The sequence below is a fragment of the Crocodylus porosus genome, unplaced genomic scaffold (assembly GCF_001723895.1).
Source record: "Crocodylus porosus isolate Cpor-Errol unplaced genomic scaffold, CroPor_comp1, whole genome shotgun sequence".
NCBI classification, from domain to species: Eukaryota; Metazoa; Chordata; order Crocodylia; family Crocodylidae; genus Crocodylus; species Crocodylus porosus.
Window position 1 is genome coordinate 33,622,449 of NW_017728915.1, and position 17,618 is coordinate 33,640,066.

The following is a 17,618-nucleotide window of genomic DNA, read 5'->3' on the forward strand; positions in this document are numbered from 1 at the left end:
CCTGCCTCTCTGTGAGGGCTCCTATCAACTTGTGGGTAGCAAAGAGTGTTGGTGAGGAGTCAGGGTTACAGCATGAGCAGATGCATAAGGGTTTGGGCTTCCCCTTGTTGCTAAGTTGAGGTTTGACTATATGGGGAAGTTTGGATGTGGGAAAGAAGGGTCTGAGTTTACAGCTCAGTATCTACTCGGCATTAACTTCCTTACAGACACCCTCAGTGTCCACTAATGGCTTCTCTGCAATGGGTATGATTAGGAAAATTAATCCAAATTTACTTTTAAAGGCGATTAATTAAATCACGTTAGGCTCCTGCATGGCCACTCATATTCATGATGCCAGCATCCTCAATCCACTCCTTTGTTTCACTTTGGGCCCATTCTTTAATACTAACTTCCCCATGTAGACAGGTACTAACACAGGCCTTTGATTTGCACCTTTGGATTTGAGTGGGTATGTGAACCTTTTCCCCCACCCAAGATAGGGGTTCATTGTCCTTCTATGGACATTACAGTTACCTCAGCCAGGCCAGGCCTGAGTTCAATCTCTGCATACTAAAAGTAATCTTTGGATGTAAATGATGGCAGCAAATGTATTTCTTGAGGGAAGAGAGACCCCCTGTCATGAGTCCAAGCAAGATGGCTTAGTGTTGCCTCTGTAAATTAACTCATCATGTAAACCGTGTTGCCCCATTGCTAAAAGGTAGCAGATTCGGGGACTTCGCTGATCATTTTCATGATGCAAAAGAAGTGAATTATGTAGACTCAAGATTTATTCTTAAGTGTAACCTGGTTTACTTGCATTGTCTATACCTGTCCTGGACCAAAGGCATGGAGGCAGCCCTACCCTCAGAAATATCATCCCAAACACCAGCCCTCAATTCCTGGGAAGCAAATGTGTCCTGTCCCCCTCCCCAAATTTACTCCCTTGGCAACAGCTTCCCCAAAACAAACAAACTCAGTCGTTAAATGAACAACATGGTCACCTTGCTGCAAGGATTGTACACTGCTCAAATACTATGAAAAGCAATTTTGAGACTGTATGTAGTAGTGCCACCTGGGCACTCGGTGTAACCACTGTTTAAGATGCCACCCAGGCTGTGACGTGGTGTTTCATCCCAACAGTGTGATCCAACCAGAACAGGACCCTCTGCCACTTCATAATAACACTGCTAGGGTATGTTCCAGGAGGTCCTTCCTGTCCTGCTGCTACATAAAGGGAGCATTTTTATGAATGCCATGTTTAGGCGAGCCAGTTTTCAGGTTCCCCATACAGCACCTAGCAGTGATGGGGTTCAAAACACCTCTCAGGCAGGCAACTATCCATCCTTTGTGCTAATCTGTATTGGGTGGATTGTCTGCTGCTCTTGGAAAGAATGGTGATTGGCCTCATTAGCTGCTGATGCCTTGTGGGGAAGGGAGCTGCAGGAGACTGGGGAATGATGCACAGGATTTGGTGAAAGAGGAGACTCCCCTGTAATATGAATGAAGAAAGCCCTGCTTGATTTAGACAGCTCTGTGTAGGGCCTTTTGTTAAGTTTGGGGCACATGGATCCAGGATGTAGAGCCCACCTCGCGTTGGTTGCCTTTCCTTTGGACTAATTTCTGAATGGCAGGAATTCCCCTTCGGTGGTCTGTCTGCTTGAAGGGTCAGGCTTGAGGCTGAAGTGGCAGGAAGCTGAGCAAGAGGAGTCCACTTTGCCCTTCCTTATTAATAATCCTACAGGTGGCATCAGGTCTGCCAGGCCTCACAGCTTATGTAATGGCCAGTTCTGGGGACTGTGTTCAGCTGGGATTGAATAGTCATTTCAGATGAACCCACCCTGGACTGTGACCTGGATACTTAGGTTTACATTTATATTGACTTAAAAATGCATGTTAACAGCAGGAACCAAAGCAAATGTTGACCAAATGTTAAACCAGAACAAATGTTGACCATTTTAACAGCTTGAGTTCGCCCACTGTCTTCTATTTCCAGTATTTTTGTGGTCTTTTCTTCCATGGAAGCTGGGTTCCTTTCAGTGGTGTCACCTTCTGTACACTAAATGCAACCTGGATCGTATTTAACGTGTAATATTTCTTTAACAACCTCTCAGCTGTAACTTTTTTCCTGGAAAAAAACCAACCCCACCGCTTTCCGCACATCGGTGTCTTTACACAAAATAAACAAAACCTTTCCGTGTTCTTGTCACCTTCCATCTATATATATCCATGTACACAGAAAGGCCATCGGTTTGAGAACTGGCACGCCCAGTGTAAACAAAGGAATCTACTGTGAAGCCTGGTCCTTGTTTCTGGAGAGAAACTGGAACCAGTGTGGACTGTTCTTAATTTTTCCATATAGGCCAACTTCAGTGAGGTCGTAATACACAGTTCTCAAATGGGCTTCCAAAAGTGGGCATGCAGTGTTATTTCTCTTACTTTCCGGTTGCAAAACCAAAGCACGGACAGGCCGATTATACTTGGCTGACATCACAGAGAAAATCAGTGACCCAAACAGAGTTAGACCCTTGGGCTACTGACTCAGGCCATTAGACTGCTGACTCCTTGAATACAAGTGAAGAGATGGCCGGCTCGTTAGAGTGAGTTGTTAGTGCAGTGATGTTTGCTTTGCCCACCACACCTCTTTTTATTACCCACAATCTAAATTACAGAGGCAGCAGAACTTGCTTCCTGTTGAAAACAACGGCCCTGAATGACACATCACATCACAATGCATGAAGCAACTGCAACAGGAATGGCACCATGATTTCTTACTGCCATGTGGACACCACCATTCCTTCTGTATTTGTTTCGAGATTGATGACAGACATTGAATCAGAGTGGCTGCTTTTAACCAAAAAAGGTGATCAATGAAAGGAAGTGCTCTTGCAGAAGCAGGAGAGGGTGAACTTGTTCCAGGAACTTCATCAGAGCATCTACGGTGCCAAATTAGGGCACAGTATATAGGAGGAAAAGTTATATGAAAGTTTGAAGGCAAGATCCTAAAAAACACAGGCAAGGTTGCACTTGTTGGAAATTTATATTAGTAAGGTTATTTGGGGGGTTCAGAAGGGGCTCCAAGTGACTCAGGATTTGCATTACGATTTTCTTTATTTGGGACATGGGAAGAATTAGATGCTTAGTTTTCACTTGAGGCATTATTATAGGGTTAAAAGAATAGGAGGTTCAGTTTCCTCACTCTTTTCATTACCCAGGATCATCAACAACCCAACTTTAAGTGCAGCAGTTCTACATGAACTTAGGAGAAAGAAGAGACTTATTGGGTAGAGCACGGTGCCAGTCCTCCTGCAAGCCCAGGACACACAGCAAATGTATCAGCTGCTAATAATTGGATTTTAGCCAACATGCCATGTAGGACGTAGGTAATGAAATAATATTTTTATATGCAAAAAGCTCCTTGCATGCATTGCACTCATAAATATTGGCTAGAGTATGCACACAAATGTCTTTGCACAAGTGGATCCAGTGTAAATTGGGCAACTAATCTTTATGCTATCCTTTACAAAACCGGCCACTAGTGTGGAAGGAATCTGATTTCTTATACAAGATAGATGCATGTTCCTAAGTGTGTGTGGAAACATATTCAATTACTGAGGCAGCTGATGTATGTAATAATTTCCAAAGCATGAAGTCTCTTTCCCAATTATGCATGTTGTTGCCTTTTACATAAATGGTCCAATTCACTACTGTGTCACTGTGTTTATACTGGGGAGATGCTACTGAGTTCACTTGCTTCACTGGAGTCTAAAACAGTGACAGGGTGAGGCAGGTCTGCTGCTGTGAAATGAGACCGGGCACTGGAGCTTGGGGGAGTTTGTGGCAGCTCCTCTGTTGTTGGCTCAAGGAGACATGGTCTGGATGGATTCCTGTGTTGGTCTTATTTTTTTTAAATGATGAAGGGGGGTTGTGGGCCCTTGCAGTTCTCATCACATTCTAATGTTCTAGTATCTCCCGGCACAGATCTTTCTTTGTACACCGAATCCGCTGCTGGACCCAAGGACAGAGGCTTGACGTTTATGGGGTATTCCATAGATCCCCTTCACAGATATGTCGATTCAATTAGATTCTGTTTAATCTACAAGCAGATTCCTGGACCTTAAGGAATGTTTAGTGATGTTGTGGAGAGGGCCCCCTCTCTGTTTTTTACCCTTTCTTGTGGGGGTCAAACCACATCTGGCTCTGTTGCTTTTATAGCCCTTAGATAATTTACTGTCTCTATCACCTCTTCCAGCATGATGGATATGATCCTCCCTGGGACATTTTCCGGTCTGGAATTAACTCCCCCAGTTCCTGGTGAACACTAAGGCAGAGGATTAACTGTAGCCATGCCTACCTCTCTCAGTAAATTATCCCTTACTATCATTCTCTTCCTTTTCTTGGTTTTAGCTAGCAACCTCATGAGATGCCTGACCCCTTGCTTTGCTAGGGAACAATTTAAAATAAAACCATTCATTCATTCACACCCACATCTATATACTCAAAATATGAACAAGCCGTACACACAGATGAGACCTGTCAACATGTTCACAGATGCACACTTCTATGGAGACATGTCCTGACACTAACCAGCACCCAGATATATTTACTAAGACACGCACGCATACGTAAATCCTATACTAGCACTGGTAGGGAAGTGAAAACTCTTCATTAGTGCTCACAGAATATTTCTGGGGAGCAGTTTCAAAACTAGCCCAGCCTTCCACCAAAACTTGAACCATTTGAACTCACTAACTATTGCTGTGTAAATAATTGTGATCCTTTGCACTTTTACATCCTTAAGTAAGTGTGAAGATAGAGTAACGGCCTCTTTTGAAACCATTCCTAGTTCATGCAATTAATGGCTCCCAGGCCCAGCGTCCCTCAACTACAGGATACCACCTCTTTGGATTGCTCTAAGCTGTAGGGAACAAGTCTTCCTTTTTCCCCATTCCAAAAATATCAAACTAATTAGCTACTGAGCCAGCCATTTTTTCCATAACTCTCATTTGGATATGCATTTACATGTGTGAAAATCCATTAATGCAGAGCCCATTCTTTAAAATGGCTTCCTTCCCTGCCAGTGATGTCTTGTGTGCTGTAGGAAATGAATTATTGTATTCCTTGTGTATTATTCTGTAGGGAGCTGTTCCCAGAGCTCTAGTTCCACAGCTCTGAAGAAATCAAGCAACTTCCTCCCATATGCCTGTTGTCCTCATGGTCTGGGACATTTAAAAAACACCATAGTTAATTAAGAAATACCATCCAGTGACCCCATGTGAAGTGGCATTCCAGCTTTGGATAACAGCTAACCTAAACCACCACTTTATATTAACTGACTTTCCAGCTGAATTATTTTGTCTCCCTGATTCACAGATATCTTCATGAAGTTTTCATAAAAAGAAACATGAAAGGAGTGTTGCTAAACTGTCTGTTTACCCTCTGAGTCTCTGAGTTTCACTCTGTCATCCTCCCAGATTTCCTTGCATTGGGTGACTCATTTGTCTGCAGTGTTACACTTTCAGCAAACTAGAATATGTTTGCTGTCATTTGTATGACATTCCATTTCTTCCTGTCACACCAAAGTCTTTGGCCTATATTATATTTGATTGTAAACTGATCCCATTTCCCCTAACCATCCTTCCCTTCCACTTTACCTTCCAGTACTTTAATCCCATTGACTTCACCCAACACTTGATTTACTTTGTTTTCTGTTGTCAGAACTGGGGCCTCATTTTAGAACAGTTCTGATCTCACTTTACTTTTGATTGCAAATCCCCAAATCCTGTAAGTCCACACTTGGAAGCAAAACCTAATCTACACAATGTTTTCTAGTCAATAGTGTTTTAGGGCTTGTCTACAATGTAGGCTGCTGTCACTTGAATTATACTTTTGCAGATGCAACATATGCCAACAAGAGGTTTTGCTGCCAGAGTTATAGCAGCTTCCCAAATGGCAGGAGTTTAGCTGGAAGATGTGTTTTTAAGCGGGCAAAGCTGAGTCTATACCTGGGTTCTTTACCTATGTGGGATGATGTTTCACATCCCTAGCCAATGTAGCTATGCTGACAGTAAACTGCAATCTAGACTAAGCTTTAGTTATGCTGACAGTTTGTTGGTTCAGCACCTTAGCACAGATCCAATTGGTGCAAAAGCCCAATGTGGATGTGTTAAATTAATATCCATTTGCACCTGCACACTAAGCTTTCCCATTTGGTACAGTAGTTTACACCTCTGGTTTACACTGGTACCTATATGACCCAGTACCTGCAAGATTTTAGTAAGGGCCACCTGAGCTGGTGAGAGATCGGGTTATTTTCTTGCTCTCTCAGATGCAAATCTCAAATCTTTCCTGTTTCACCAAAACTTCGGGTAACTTTTCTGCCTTCTTATATGATCATAGTTCTATTACTTTTCTCCTGTTTCTTTTATTTTATGTGCGGAACAAGCTCTTTGCCAGGCCTACACATTGAAAGCCCAACTGATTATTCATAAAAATGCCCAGAATTCATATTATGCAATCCTGTGGTGGCCCAAAGACACTGGCTTCTGTGGTCAGCCACAGCCTCTGCATTGCCAAAGCTGGATGTGCTCTCTCTGTCTTTCTGTTTTAGTTAAAATGGACTCTTGCTTTTCTTCCATATATATAGCAGAGCCTCTCCCTTTACGTAGGAATGACACATCTCCCTTTACGTAGGAATGACACAACATCTCCCTTTTCCTCCAGTTCTTTCTTTTGTCCTATTGCACTTCAGCTGGGGCATGCCTTGAGTAAATGCTACCAGTCATCTTATTTCCTACGTTCCCCCAGACTGTTAACCTTGCATGAATTATTACTTCCAAGAAATCAGACTAAGCTGGGGAATGGGTGGGAACAATTAGTAGGCTAATTGATGTAATCATAAAAATGAACCACACTAGCTCATTTCTTTAGTTGTATCTATGTAATACAAAGACTAATTCTGATAGGAAATGTACAATGGGATTGATGCCTCTCTTGTCCTTTGCTTGTAATTTGTCTTCTTAGGTTGCAAGTCCTTGGTGGTAGGAGCTGTATTTTTCATATATGGATACAGTGCTTTGTAAAACAAGGCCACAATCTAGGGGTAATACTCCTTGTTAGTGGACAGGAGTGTCCATTTTCTAATCCTGACCTGTATGATGTGACAGAGGGCAATATATTTAGTTCTGCCTCCTCATCTGTGTGTCACTTCTTTAGTTATAGATACTACCATAGTATAAATACTTGATTAAAAAAAATAATACTACAAAATAATGATTAAGACTCTGGGATGTCATTCTATCTTCTCTCTCTCCCTCTGTGATACCCCTTCACCCTATATCAAACTCTGCTACTGCTTCCTTCTCCCCCTCTTTCCCAGCCTGTTTCCCCCTCTGATCTTTTATAAGCAATCTCAATCTTTCACCATATCAAAAATCTCACTTCCCTACTGCCTTTGACCAAGGTGTGAAGATAAAATGCTTATCCTTTTGTAGGTGTTCCTTCCTCCTGTTTTTGTGAAACTTGAGGTATTCTCCAATTAAGGAAGATTTGTAGCTGTGTCTTACAAATCTTTTTAGCGTCATTATTATTTTGTGCATGTGTTAAAGTAGTACCTAGGGATCTCATCAAAGATCAAGGCCCTATAGTGCGCAGTGCTGTACAATCATGTGATAAAGAATCATTTGAGAGGGATAGGCTGGGTGGACAAGATAAAAATAACAGAGCAGAGTTTAACAGAAATTACAGCTTATCACTTGCCTAACCAGTGTCAGCTGAGAACAGCCTGTAGGAATCTTGGGAGAGTTAAGTGCTGAGGAGGAAGTAGTAACAGAAGCCTGATTGACTTCCTTGAGGTCTCTCTTGGCAGGCATATGGGGTGAGACTAGAGAAAAGCAGAGTTTGTGTAGGAGAAGTGGACTATCACGGCTTTTGTTATTAGCAGAGCACAGGCAAGGGCTGACATTTTGGCAAGCAACAGTGTTTGATACAGACAGAGGTTTCAGCAAAATGGGGAAGGACGCTTACAGGCCTCATACGGTTTCCTTCTTATCAGCTCATCTGTTTATTTTAGAAGCTGCTTCTTCCTCTGTGTCTGATTCAATATAGACTTTAGCCATGTGCCTCCCCTACTTCCTCTCTCTACTTTTGTCAGTTCTTCTACCTCAGCCAGCTCATTAATGCGCCTTTTTTGGGTGTGTGTTAGCTCCCTTGTACGTACAAGCTCCCTTGTACGGACTCTCCAAGACCACTTTTTTTTTATAAAATGCTCCTACCTGCACCTATATCAGACAAGGTAGAAGATGGCATGGAGAGCTATTCAGGTTAGTGGATGGCAAGCTCTCTCTAGCAATTGGTACCACCTCCTTAAGCTTCTGTACAAGCCCATTTGATAGAGGTGGTAAGTAGAAAGAACATCTAATGCTGGCAAGCGTGGAGCATGCAAATCAAGAAACGTTGCTATGTTTGTGAGCGGAAGGTCCCTGAGTCTGAGTAGCTGGGGACTGCACTGCAATTACAGATTCATTGATTATCTGTATTAACTGGAGATCAGAGACTAGCTGAAAACCCCCAGACAAAAGCACTTCAAAAGCTGAGAGTGGGAAAATACCAGATGTGACATCCAGTAGTTTTCATGTAGTCCTGTTTTTCTCCAGTCCTGTGCTCTGCCTAGGGAAGTCCCCAGTAAAACTCAGTATTTTGAGAATCAAAATAGTGAGTGATCAGGAAGTTGGGGAAAGGAGGTGAGGTATAGGGGTTTATAGTGGAAATTCCCCTTATTCTGTCCCATATATCCCACCCTAGGCACTAGACTTGTCCTTTCTGGTGCCCTTTGGAGAACTTTCTGGTCAAGTTTCAGCTGTCCTAAACAATGCAGCTTCCAATGCAGTGACTTATGTTCAAGTTATATTTAGAAATCAGGCTTATATATGTTTTGTGGGACTTCTGAGGAGATGATGTTGATGACAAGTTTAAGCAAGCTTTGAACTGGGGACACTAATGTCTGCAATAACTATGTAGTATTATATACTTACCTGGCATGGGAAATACCATGACCACCAAGGTGATTTTTGTACTGGCAGGGGAAAACCACAAATGTGGCAGGGGGCAGTATCCTGACTGAGGTAATGCAATTAAAATGGCACTGTGTAGTGGAGGATTGTGCCCTTGTCTCCTTGCGGATAGGACTCCCTTATGACAGCCTCCCACTTAGACTTCCAGTGGGAGGATCTGAGCCACACTCCAACTTTATGGAAATGGGAGACTCCTTTCTAGCTTGTTCCTGCTGCCATACAGCTGAGAGCAAGCAAAACTCTGGGGCATCCGAACCCCATGTCTCCAGGCTTGGGCCTGCACATGGAATGCCCGCCAAAGGATTTGGAAGTATCTGAATCCCCAGGCGGGGGTGGAGGAAGCTTGCCAGGGCCACATATGGTTCTTGAATGATTCATACGGATTTGGAATTGATTTGCCTGATTTGACTTGGGACACTTTTTTTTTTGTTATGTAAAAGGGATTATATGCTGTATGGATTGTTCAGATTCATTGTATTCTCTACTGTCCGTAAAGGGTAATTTTGAAAGAGTTAAGACAAGACATAATTGTTAGGAAAATGAGCTGACTCAAGTGGATCTGATAGCAGGAATTTGCTGTGACTCAACAATGGCAATTTACAAGCAATGACTAAGGAGTCTGTTAATCCACATAGCACCCTCCTGAGGTGGGTAAATTAGCTCTGTTATTCCCATTTAACAAGTAGAAATTTGCATTGAAGGCTCGGGTGGTATGTAAACTCCTAGACTGATAGATTCCTATCTATGCATTCTGGAAATGCCTGGTGCTCAGTCCTCTGCTTTGAAAATCAGCTCACATCTCTGCAAAGACACCACTTGGAAGCAGACTGGCCAGAACCTGTGAAGACTTCTACAGTGAACACAAAGGCAATGAGCCCTCTTGCCCTGTGACAAGAGGAATTTCCAGGCTCTAGACATTTAGAGCAGATTTTATTTCCCTGTTTGAGCTGACTGTGGCTAAGAGTTCATTAGAACAGCTGTTAACATTGTAGGATCCCATAAAATAAATGATGAGTCTAAGGTGAACCCAACAAATGATTTTTTTAAAATTATTTATTGTAATTTATATAAATCCAACTAAATTTTACTTATTACATCATGTCACAACCTTTTCTTTCCATTTAGTTTGTCCTTTGGTGCCATTGTCTGTCATGGGCTTGCTTTCGCATAAGGTGCCTGCAGGCAGTACTTTTCTACTATGTAGATTTTGGCATCTTGCATGTTTTTCATGGTTTTTCCAAGCCCCTACTGTTATACAACCTGTGTTATTGGCAGCCAGGCGTGCCTGTGAATTTCCTGTCTTCCCCTTCTTCAGAATTCATATTGTTTTTATTTTAACACATGAGTATAAATGGGTGTTACCACGCATAAGAAGCTGTGATGCCAATGCTTCTGTTTTGCAAGTGAGGAGGGACTTCCTGGAGAACGCTTGATGGACTTGAAGAGCTGGGCTGGTAGTGCATGAAAAAAACTTTTGAAGATTGGATTCCTAGCTGCAAATGTCTTTGTGTACTATCTTGGCTTTACGGGTTCGGAACTGACATGATGAACATCCCCGTCACTGAAACGGAACACAGCTGAATGAGCTTTAAGGGGGAAAAACAGTTCTCGTGTCAGCCAAAGAGCTGGATGAATTCAGCTGAACGGTGGGGATATCCCTTTCTTTGTATTGTGTCCATTGTGTCTCTCAATATGCAACGTGTGCTTTTTTTCCCAAGAAAACAAAACAGAACCAGCACCAACCCTATACCTTTCTTTTAAAATCAATTGTAGTGGTTGTGCAAAAAGCACATTTGATAACACTGGAAGGCAGCAGACTAGTCAGGTGCACTGGGCAATGATATGGGAAGCACATCTGAGTTCTGTTTTGGTTTCTGCCGCTGACCTACAGTGTCACCAAGGCCAAGGCACTTCACTCATGTTTCCCTCCAGTCCTTCATCCATCTGTTCTGTTTAGATTATTACGTTCTGTAAAAAAAAACAGAAAAAAAGGGAATGCCTTTTACTATGTGTTCAAACTGTGTGTAGTATAGTGGGGCTGTGGTGCTGGTTGCAGCCTCCAGTCGTGACCAGTACAAATAAACTACTATTTTTTTTCTTCTTAAAAGTCTAGTTTTCTGTCCAGAGTAACCCCCTACCCACACTATCAAGTAGGCTGGGGGGACCATTCATCCCAGCAATACATTTATTATAGACCGTTTGTGAAAGGTTTAGTTAAAGGAACAAATTCCAGAATTCTTTAGTCTCATTGTGAACATTCCTTGAACAGAGATCATTCATCATTATGAACATTTGACTCAGTCCTGGTTATACAGCTGGTATACCATGGCTGTTCTTCGACATATCAACTGCTGTGCTAGTTAGATCACACTTAAAACTTGTGTTCCTACAATAAAACCAAAAACTGTTTCCTTAAGATACAGGTTTTGCTTGAGATGCAGGTAATCGTGTTCCTGTATCATAAGGGCTTAGAATAGGAACTTGGCTAGAAAGGCAAATCATCTATTTCTTTTTCTGCAGTGCAGCTTTGGAAGAATATGAGTGGATAGGATATGTTCAGCCACACCAGTCAGTCGATGTACCTGGGAGGGGGAACTGCAGCCCAGCGTCTTGCTAGTACTTACAATTTACTTGTCTAGACAGGGCTTTTTGGTTGCCCTTTGCCAGACAATGCAAGTGTTCATGGCTTGATTTTATCACTATACAGTGACTGGACACTAGGGGGACCACCGTAAGGACTGTGACAATAGATAATTTCAGGGCAAGTTGCAAGAGTTTAGCTCTTGGACCTTTAACCCTTGATTGATGTGGCTAATAGTGGTACTCCTTGGTAAGGTGTGCTTTTTACAGTCTGCCAGGAAATTGGCAAAACTCTTTTTGGGTAGTTTTCCCCACATCCCCTATTTGAGGGGTGGGCAATTATTTTGGAAGGAGGGCCACTTAACGAGTTTGAGCTGCTGAGGACCACACACACACAATCTTTCAGAAGAAATCATTTGAACAAATGATAAATACAAAACCAAATTGTATGCTAAAAATCAAACACGGACCACAAACTATTTAAATTTTATTTTAAAAAAAGTTTTTTTGTCCTGATTTTTGTTTTGTTGACTAGTGTATATTGAATTGATAGCATACTAGTTCAAAATAAAGTTTCTCTTCCAGGGGAACCAAAACCAGCCAGCTGGACACTCAGCCAAGGAAGAGCACCTCCACCTCCAGTGGAGCCCAGCTACTTCCCAGATCACAAGGGAGCTCCTCAGCCTGCACCCTGACAAGCCCGTCATGAGCTGCTTGCACCCCAGACTCACCTGCCCTCCACCCCTTCCTGTTCACACTTACCACACAAAGCCTGGGGAAGCCCAGCAACTCCCTCCAGATTGCCCCAGCTCTTTGCCAGGGCCATGCAGGTTAATTCCATCCACAGCCCTGGGGTACCCCTTCGGTGAGGAAGAGCTCCAGTCCCAGCGTATTGGGAGCAGCCTCAGCTGCTGGATGGGAACTGTGCTGGCTGCAGTCAGGAGGTGGCAGGTAGGGCTGGGCTGGCTCGCAGCACTGTCCAGGGCAAGGTGGAAGGTAGGGTTGGGCCCGGGGCCAAGCCTGGGACTGAGGTTGAGACTGGGGCTTCACCTGCCAGGAGGTACTGGGGAAGCTCCACTGCCTCTGGGCCCAGGTGTAGAGCACCTGCTGAATGGAGGCCGGCAGGCGGGTGGGGCTCCTTCTGCCCAGCGTCCCCTGCGGTGCCAGCAGAGGCTGGAGGCAGAGCTGCTAGGGTCCGAGTGTGGCTTGCCCAGGGCCTGCTGTGTGGTGCCAGGAGGGCAAGCAGATGGGGCTGCTTCTGCCCAGCTTCCCCTATGGCACCAGCAGAGACTGGAGCTGGAGCTCCTGTGCATGCCACCTGCCTGATAGAATCAACTGGTGGACTTAATACAATCCATGGGCCATATTTTGCTTGCCCTTGCCTATCTGCACCAAACAGCAGTTAGAGAAACGGCACCAATTTTGAGCAGCTTGGCATCACAATAGATTTGAACAGGTGGTTTTTCAAGCAGGCCTGTCTAGTCTACAAGCACAAATTTACACCAAAATGACTCAAAAGTAGGATTAGATTTCCCACTTCTAAAATTCTTTTGGTGTTAAGTCTTGTGTGTGGATACATACATTTTGCACTGATTTATTCTAATTGTTTTGGATATAGCAATTAATTGGATATAGCATTAGTTTTGACTGCAATAGCCAATAGGTCCTGGCAAGACCAGTGCTCTTTTGTGCTAGACAGTGCACATATTTGTACACATTACAGAATTATAGAAAAATAGGGCTGGAAGGGACCTCGGGAGGTCATCTAGTCCAAGGGAGGGTCATTCCTTTCTAAGCCATCCCTGCTTTAATTTAAATCAAGGGTGTCCTTTTCTTTATTTGATAGGATGTTACACAGGTTTAAAGCCATGGATTAGAACAGATTTGGTTATTTCAGGGTAAATTGATGTGTAGTTCTAGCCTAAGAAAGATGCATCTAAGACAAAGTTGTTACCAGCTGGTAGTGTTCAGGCCTGACAGGCCAGTTTGCCTAAGATTGCAGTACAAATAATCATCAATGCTCCAAAAATACCTGTAGTATGAAAGGCCCTTTAAAAAGAGAATTCTCTCTCATTATTGAAGATGTAATTCATGTCACCAAGATTAATATTATTTTTCAGTGTTTAACTAGACCACTTAATTAGCACCATTCCATAATACTAAATCTGTGGGGGGAACAGTTATTGATTTCCCATTTTTGTCCTAATTAGTCTTTGGTACTGGTATTCAACAGAAGTATCCCATGGGATTTCTAGTAATTCTGTTGCAACATCAGTATCTTTATTAAAATATGGCATGATGGGAGGAGGCAGGGACCTGAGGATGGTATGTAAGAACTGTCAGACTGGATCTGACTTGTGGTCTATCTAGTTCTGTTGATTCCCATAGATTCATAGATGTTAGGGTCGGAAGGGACCTCAGTAGATCATTGAGTCTGACCCCCTGCCCTGGGCAGGAAAGAGCGCTGGGGACAGATGACCCCAACTATGTGCTTGTCCAGTCTCCTCTTAAAGACCCCCAGGGTACAGAAGAGCACCACCTCCCTTGGAAGCTCATTCCAGATTCTGGCAACCCTTACTGTGAAGATCTTTCTAATGTCCAGCCTAAATCTGCTCTCTGTCAATTTGTGGCCATTGTTCCTGGTTACTCCAGAGGGTGCCCTAGTAAACAGAGCATCTCCTATTCCTTGCTACCTCCTCTTGATGAATTTATATGCAGCCACAAGATCACATCTCAGCCTTCTCTTGTGAAGAGATCTAGGTCTCTCAGTCTCTCCTCATAGGGCCTTGCCTCCTCTGAACCCTCTCAAGATTCTCCACATCCCTCTTGAAGTGTGGCGCCCAAAACTGGATGCAGTACTTCAACTGCAGCCTGACCAGTGCTGCAAAGAGGGGAAGCATCACCTCCCTGGACCTGTTCGTCATGCACCTGCTAATGCATGATAAAGTGTGGTTAGCCTTGTTGATCACTTCATCACACTGATGACTCATTTTCATCTTGGAGTCCACTATGACTCCAAGATCCCTTTCCGCTGTTGTGCTGCTGAGGTCATCCCCCAGCCTGTAAGTGTGTTGGTGGTTCTTTTTGTCCAGGCGCAGCATTTTGCACTTGTCTTTGTTGAACTGCATCCTATTTCCTTCTGTCCATTTTTCTAACCTGTCAAGATCTGCCTGGATCCATTCCCTACCCTCTGGTGTGCTAGCTTTGTCCCATAATTTGGTATCATCTGCAAACTTGGACAGGGTGCTCCCCATGCTCTCGTCCAAGTCACTGATGAAGACATTGAATAGCACTGGTCCAAGGACCCAGCCTTGCAGGACTGCATTACCCACATCTTTCCAGGCCAATATTGACCCATCCGCCACCACTCTCTGGGCGTGACCCCTAAGCCAATTTGCTACCCACCTGACCATGTAATCATCTGCATCACAGCCTGTCAGTTTATTTATGAGTACAGAATGAGATACTGTGTGGAAGGCCTTCTTAAAGTCTAGGTAGATGACATTTACCTTGACTCCTGCATCTAAGCATTTTGTGACCTGGTCATAAAAAGAAACAAGGTTAGTCATCCATTTCCGACAGTGGATAGTACTAGATATCCTAAAACCCAGCAGCTAGATGCATCTCCCATGATTGCCTCATCTTAATTCCTAAATTAGAGATTGATTAAGCCTTGAAGCCTGAGTTTCCAAAATCACAAAATGTCCCAAATCACTTCCAGAAGCATTAGTGCTAGCAAACATTTATTCTGGCTATTCTTGCTAAAATCTGGACTTCAGCAATGTCTTGTCACAATGAATTCCACAGTCTAATGGAGCTTTATTAATTTTTGCCTAGCATTTGAATCACAGGAGCGAGGATCTGATTTGGGGTTTATTCTCAACTCTTCTAGTAACTTCTTGTGGAAACTATAGACAAGTCCCTTAAATTTTCTTCGTCCAGAGACATTATGCATGTCACACAGGTGCTGCATCAACAGACTGATGTTTGCAACGTGTTTTGAGATTCTCATGGGAAAATGTATCACATAGAGCAACCATGTTGGTCTGAGACAAGAAGACATACAAAAAACTAGAACTCTTGGTTCCAAAATAATACCTTTTATGAGACCAACTGGGAAATTGCAAGAAAACTGTCCTTTTCTGCAAGTTTTCAGGATCAAAGTCCCTTCTTCAGGCTCAGGGAAAAGTACAGATGGTACAAGATGGTAAAAAGTCCCCATCGGTAGGAAATAAACTTCATTTTTGCATAGAGGGAGCTGAAGATGGAAGGCTGTCCCTTGGGGTCCACGAGAGTGTCTTTGTGAGCTGTGCCGAGTAGCTCTTTGATGTATAGATCAGGTAGGATTCCTTCCCTTGAGGTGTCCCACAGCAGGCAGGGAGGTAGAAAATCTTTCTCGTTGTTCTGCAATGAAGTTTTTTTTGTATACCCATGAATAAAATTATTATTTTAACATTATTAATGCAATTAATGCAATTTCTTTCAGCCTCATCAAGAGAACAGGTTCTCTCATCATATCTTAGTGCCTCCAGTCCAGACTGGAACCTGGAAGAGCAGAAGCAAGGGGGAAAACCCCCCTTGTTCCTTTCATTGCACACCACACTCGGAGTAGGATGGTGATAGGTTTGGAGATGTTTTATCGAGACCGGGTTGCCATCTATAGGACGCCTGGAAAAAGTGAAGGGGGTTAGAGGATTTCCACTCCTCCCGCCAAGTCCTAAAGCTTCTCTGACCCATCTGTCCCCACAACCCAGATTATTCTGGCATGCAATCAGCATGCAGACCCTCGCTCTGGGGCTGAGGGGCAGTTTGGTGACAGACTAGGGGTCAGGTCCGTGCCTGGCTCTCCCTGAGACAGCCGGTGTCTGGACTCTGGCTCTGAGGGCTGGCTTGGTTGTGGATGAGGGGTCCATGCCTGGCTGTGTCTGAGGCAGCAGACACTTGGACCCTCGCTCTAGGACTGAGGGGCGGCTTGGTGGCGAACCCGGGGTCCATGTCTGGCTCTCCCTGAGGCAGCAGGTTTCTGGACTCTGGCTCAAGGGGGGGGCGGCTTGATGGCAGATGAGGGGTCCGTGCCTGGCTCTCTCTGAGGCAGCAGACACTTGAACCCATGCTCCGGCTCCAAGGGGTGGCTCGGTGGCAGGCGAGGAGTTGGTGTCTGGACTCTGGCTCTATGAGATTGCGACTGGGTTAAGGAAAGGTCTGAGGGCAGGCGCCTTTATGATAACATGGTTTAAGGCGTGTGATAGCAAGCTTATGCGAGATGCTGTGCGTCTGTGTACGTGTCTGTATATATATAGCTCTCGATATAATATATTTTTAAAAGGTATAACCTTTTCTCTCGATATTGAATTTTTTTTTTTTAAAAAGCAGGTGTCTGGACTCTGACTGAAGGGCCTGCCGCTGCCAGGCAGCCCCTGCCAACCCGCCTGCTGGGGGCATCCCAGCTGGGAACAAGGGCACAGCAGTGGAGATCCCCAACTTGGGGCCTCGTGGGGCGGGGATGCTGCTCCGCTCGGTGCCTGTGGGGAGGCCGGGCTGTTCCTGAGGGAGCCGCGGGTGTCATGAGCTCATCCCTCAGGGGGGTCCCCGCGGGGGGAGGGGCGCAGCCAACCGTCCCAACCGCCCCCAACAGTCCCGCCAGCTGCGGCTCTGCTCGCCATTGACGTCAGAGCGGGCGGCACGTGACGCGCCTGGAGCCAATCCGCGCAGCGAGCCGCGCTCCCCTCGCTCGTTCTCTTTTACACACACACACACACACACACACACACACACACACTCTGGGCACCGCGCCCCCGCGCGCAGCGCAGCCCCGCCCGCCACCACCACCTCCTCCTCCTCCTCCTTCTCCTCCCCGCGGCGGCGGCTGCCCCGCGATCGCCGCCGCCTTTTGTCTGCTGGTGCCGGGGCTCCCGCCTCCCGCCCCCTCAGCGCCGCCGGCGGAGCGCGGATGCGGCGCCGCTGCTGGGAGAGATGTCGGCGGTGGACGGG